Source organism: Oncorhynchus clarkii, chromosome 25 (assembly GCF_045791955.1).
Source record: "Oncorhynchus clarkii lewisi isolate Uvic-CL-2024 chromosome 25, UVic_Ocla_1.0, whole genome shotgun sequence".
NCBI lineage: Eukaryota > Metazoa > Chordata > Actinopteri > Salmoniformes > Salmonidae > Oncorhynchus > Oncorhynchus clarkii.
Window position 1 is genome coordinate 12,923,963 of NC_092171.1, and position 4,359 is coordinate 12,928,321.

General features: G+C 42.1%; 1 pseudogene; it reads left to right on the plus strand.

The window, feature by feature from the left end:
* LOC139383565 (C-C chemokine receptor type 6-like) lies at positions 1-3,060 on the plus strand (annotated as a pseudogene).
* Positions 3,061-4,359: the final 1,299 nt, after the last annotated feature.

Genomic DNA, 4,359 nt, shown 5'->3' on the forward strand with positions numbered 1-4,359 from the left:
ATGGAGGTGCGTAATGCGATGCAAACAGATGAATATGATTATGACCCAAAAGACTACACTGAAGGTTATCCTGATGAAAGCGGAACAGCATATATCTGTAACCTGAATCTCAACCGTGATATGGAGATAGTCATACAGACCTACGTCCATTCCTTCATCTGTGCATTCGGTCTCTGTGGCAATGCGTTGGTGATTGTCACATATGCCTTCTACAAGAAAGCCAAGACCATGACGGACGTGTACCTCCTGAACGTGGCTGTGGCAGATCTTCTGTTCATCGTGACCCTGCCACTCATCATCTACAATGAGAAGCATGACTGGAGCATGGGCTGAGTGGTCTGCAAGGTACGGGTTTGGTGCAGTTCCTAATAAAGCTCCTGATGTTTCAATGTCGTTCATGTTACAGTGAAGTCAGAGGCAGATTTGTTGTGACGTGTCGTGACGTGACTATCATTAATGTGGTCACGATAATTTTATCAAATCAGTTAACTATGTTTAATTATTACATGATTAAATTAATCATGTAACAATTAACTCATTAGCAATCTTGGGGCACCAAGGAAAAGGTTTGTTTAATGAGTTACCGTTTCCCGAATTAACTCAAGAATATATCAGAATATATCGTTATCATATTAGTCATCCATTAATTATTATTCCCTCATATCAGTCTCATTCTGAACGTCGTTGACTTCAAATCTGCATGAACTCTAGTCTATTTGATGATTCAGTGATACACAATTTGGCTTAATCATTTATTTACTGATGAACTAAATAATCACACAGAATTACAGAAACACACACACACAGGATAGATTATACGTTGATTACTAACATAATGTAATGAAAAGTCCCTAGTGGACTAACCCGATATGACGGCTTGTTACACAATGAAAGGGGTGGAGAAAGAAAGAGTGGGAGAGACAGAGAGGGGACCCATTGTACATACATGTGGAAAATACGCTAAACGATAAAATGGAAATTTAGCACCCTAACCACCGCTCATTCAGATTTAGACATGCAACACATATTTACGCATGTGTGTCTTTGTCGTCTCTCTTTTGAAATCGGCAGGTCCGTCTATGGGGAGTCAGTTAGACAGAAGTCTCTGGTTGTGTAAGTCTCTGGTTGTCCACCAGAAGTCACAATGTCCTCAGTTGTAGTAGTAGGCTCTCTTTGTTCATGAGTGTTCGTTAGACTGGACACATCAGATGTACCGCACGGTGTTGAGTGGGAAATGTTCTTCTTTTCTCGTCTTCGGTCGAGTTTCCTAGACTACATTACATGCAGAGCTGCAGGCGGTCCATGTCTTAGTCTAGTCTTCTTCTTCTCTGTTGAGTTTCCGAGGGTCTTACCATTTCGTAATGCTCAGCTCACGCTGTCGGTCATGCTGGTCTGTATTTAAATTGCAACCATTTCAACGTGTAGCCACCGCTCCATGCTTTCTGGTCTTGTATTTTTAAACCATTTGTCAGCCGTGTAGCCACCGCTCCATGCTGTCTGGCCTCAATGGTTGATTATTCAGGTTACAGCTACAACCACTTTACACACCGGCAGCAACCCGGCATGTTTTGGTCTAATATGTTAATTCTTTAGGAGTCCTTTATAAGCACTCTGGCAAAAGGGGCATTCCATCCTTTTGGCATAATGTCTGTGCTCACGTGGGCGTGGTTACTGGCTGGGTAAAACTTTATATGAAAAACAATTATCTCATTTAGAAGACTAAAATCACATTTCATCTTCTAACAAATTCTTTCATATTTAATCATATACGTTTTACAACATTTAGATATATATATACATTGTGAATGCTCTTAAAGTTACAATGTTTCTGTTATAACATCTTTAATGATGTCACAAAACAATACATTACTTGACATCATTGTTTTTTAAGGCCCTCCCGACCATTTCCCACATTCTTTGTGTTAGATATTTTGTTTCATCTTCCATTTTTGGATGTTGGAGTTTTAGCGGGAAGTATCTCTTTGTAACAAAGGGTTCTTTCCCCTCAATGCTGCATGGCAAGGGAGAGAAAATTCCTGTAAGGTATTTTATGACCGTCATAAAACTGGCCAACCTGCAGGTGCCCATGGGGTTCTTCCTGCCCCTCCTGGTCATGGTCTTCTGTTATGCCAGCATCATCTGGACCCTGCCCAGGGCCCACAGCACCCATAGGCACAAAGTTCCAGTATCCACCAAAGTTCCAGTCATAGAATTAGAATGTTTAATTATAAGAATACAGTCAATGTTTCTTATAGGGTCAATTAAGTGTATCTTGTTGTATCTTCTCTCACTTAAGGCAGTGCGTGTGGTCCTAGCTGTGATGGTGGTCTTCATGTGTTACCTGCCATACAATGTGGCCCTGCTCTACCACACAGTGGCATTGTTCCAACAGAGGGAGTGTGAGGTGGGGAAGGTCATCCTCACCACCCTCACCACCACCAGGAGCGTGGCCTACTTCCACTGCTGCCTCAACCCCATCCTGTACGCCTTCATTGGGGTCAAGATCAGGAACCACTTCAGGAAGATCCTGGAGGACCTGTGATGCCTGGGCAGGAAGTACATCTACCCTTTGGTCACTCCAATGATGGATCCAGAATGGCTCCTTGTTCACCATGTGAAGATGGGAATAGGTAGAGATTGCCTCAAACTACTGTGGGTGATGATAACATGGTTAGTCAGGGAGTCCAATAGTGACTGTTACATTCAGCATTGAAAATATGTTTTCGAGATTGCTCTGAATTCCAATGTGTTTTTACAAGTCTATGGAAATATTATTTTCATATTATGCTCCTCTGTGCATATCATTGGCAATTTGTTTTTACCTCCTTTTTCTCCCCAATTTCATGATATCCAATTACGATCTTGTCTCATCGCTGCAACTCCCCAATGTGTTCAGGAAAGGTGAAGGTCGAGTCATGCGTCCTCCAAAACATGACCCGCCAAACTGAGCTTCTGAACACCCGCCCGCACCAATGTGTTGGAGGAAACACTGTTCAACTGGCGACTGCAGTCAGCTTGCAGGCGCCCAGCCTGCCACTAGGAGTCGCTAGAGCGCGATGAGCCAAGTAAGGCCCCCTCGGCCAAACCCTCCCCTAACCCGGACAATGCTGGGTCAATTGTGCGCTATCTGTCTTTAAATTAAATGTATTTCTTTAGGACAGATCTCATCTCTCTTAAAAATCTCTAAAATACAAATAAGCATTCACTTGTTCCATTGAATGATTTGCACTAACCAGTCTTTTCAGTAAAAAGTATTTGGTGCGAAAGGGGAGCTATCCAACAGAAAGACCAAGCAGGTGCTTACTACAAAGCAGGGTGTGATTATATTGGGTGATATAGTGAATATTGCTGAATCTCAAATTGACCCCTGACCCACAAGTCAGTACAGCCTTGGACCCGACACTACAGTGCACTGTACCCACTGGGCACACCAGGTAATTTCCAAGTGGAAATGTGGATAATATTTGTTTGAGACATTGATTAAGAGATTTCAAACTTTATTCACCCGCTTAAAAAGACAGCCAGATGTTTGTTGAATTCCCAATGTGTTATCACTATGCTTTCAACCATTTATACTGAACAAAAATATAAACAACATGTGAAGTATTGGTCCCATGTTTCATGAGCTGAAATAAAAGATCCCATAAATGTTCCATAGGCACAAAAAGCTTATTTCTAACAAATGTTGTGCACAAATTTGTTTACAACCCTGTTAGTGAACATTTCTCCTTTGCCAAGATAATCTACCCACCTGACAGGTGTGTCATATCAAGAAGCTGATTAAACAGCATGATCGTTACACAGGTGCACCTTGTATTTTTGTTCAGTATATTTTTGGTCAGTATTAAAGCACAACCAAATTCCAATGGAAAAACAATGTCCGATTTCTGGTTGTTATCATCTAAATCAAATTTATTTATAAAGCCCTTCTTACATCAGCTGATATCTCAAAGTGCTGTACAGAAACCCAGCCTAAAACCCCAAACAGCAAGCAATGCAGGTGTAGAAGCACGGTGGCTAGGAAAAACTCCCTAGAAAGACCAGAACCTAGGAAGAAACCTAGAGAGGAACCAGGCTATGAGGGGTGGCCAAACCTCTTCTGGCTGTGTCGGGTCGAGATTATAACAGAACATGGCCAAGATGTTCAAATGTTCATAGATGACCAGCAGGGTCAAATAATAATAATCACAGTGGTTGTCGAGGGTGCAACAGGTCAGCACCTCAGGAGTAAATGTCAGTTGGCTTTTCATAGCCGATCATTCATAGTATCTCTACCGCTCCTACTGTTGAAAACAGCAATACACCCAGACAGGGCCAAACAGGCAGGATATAACCCCACCCACTTTGCAAAAGCACAGC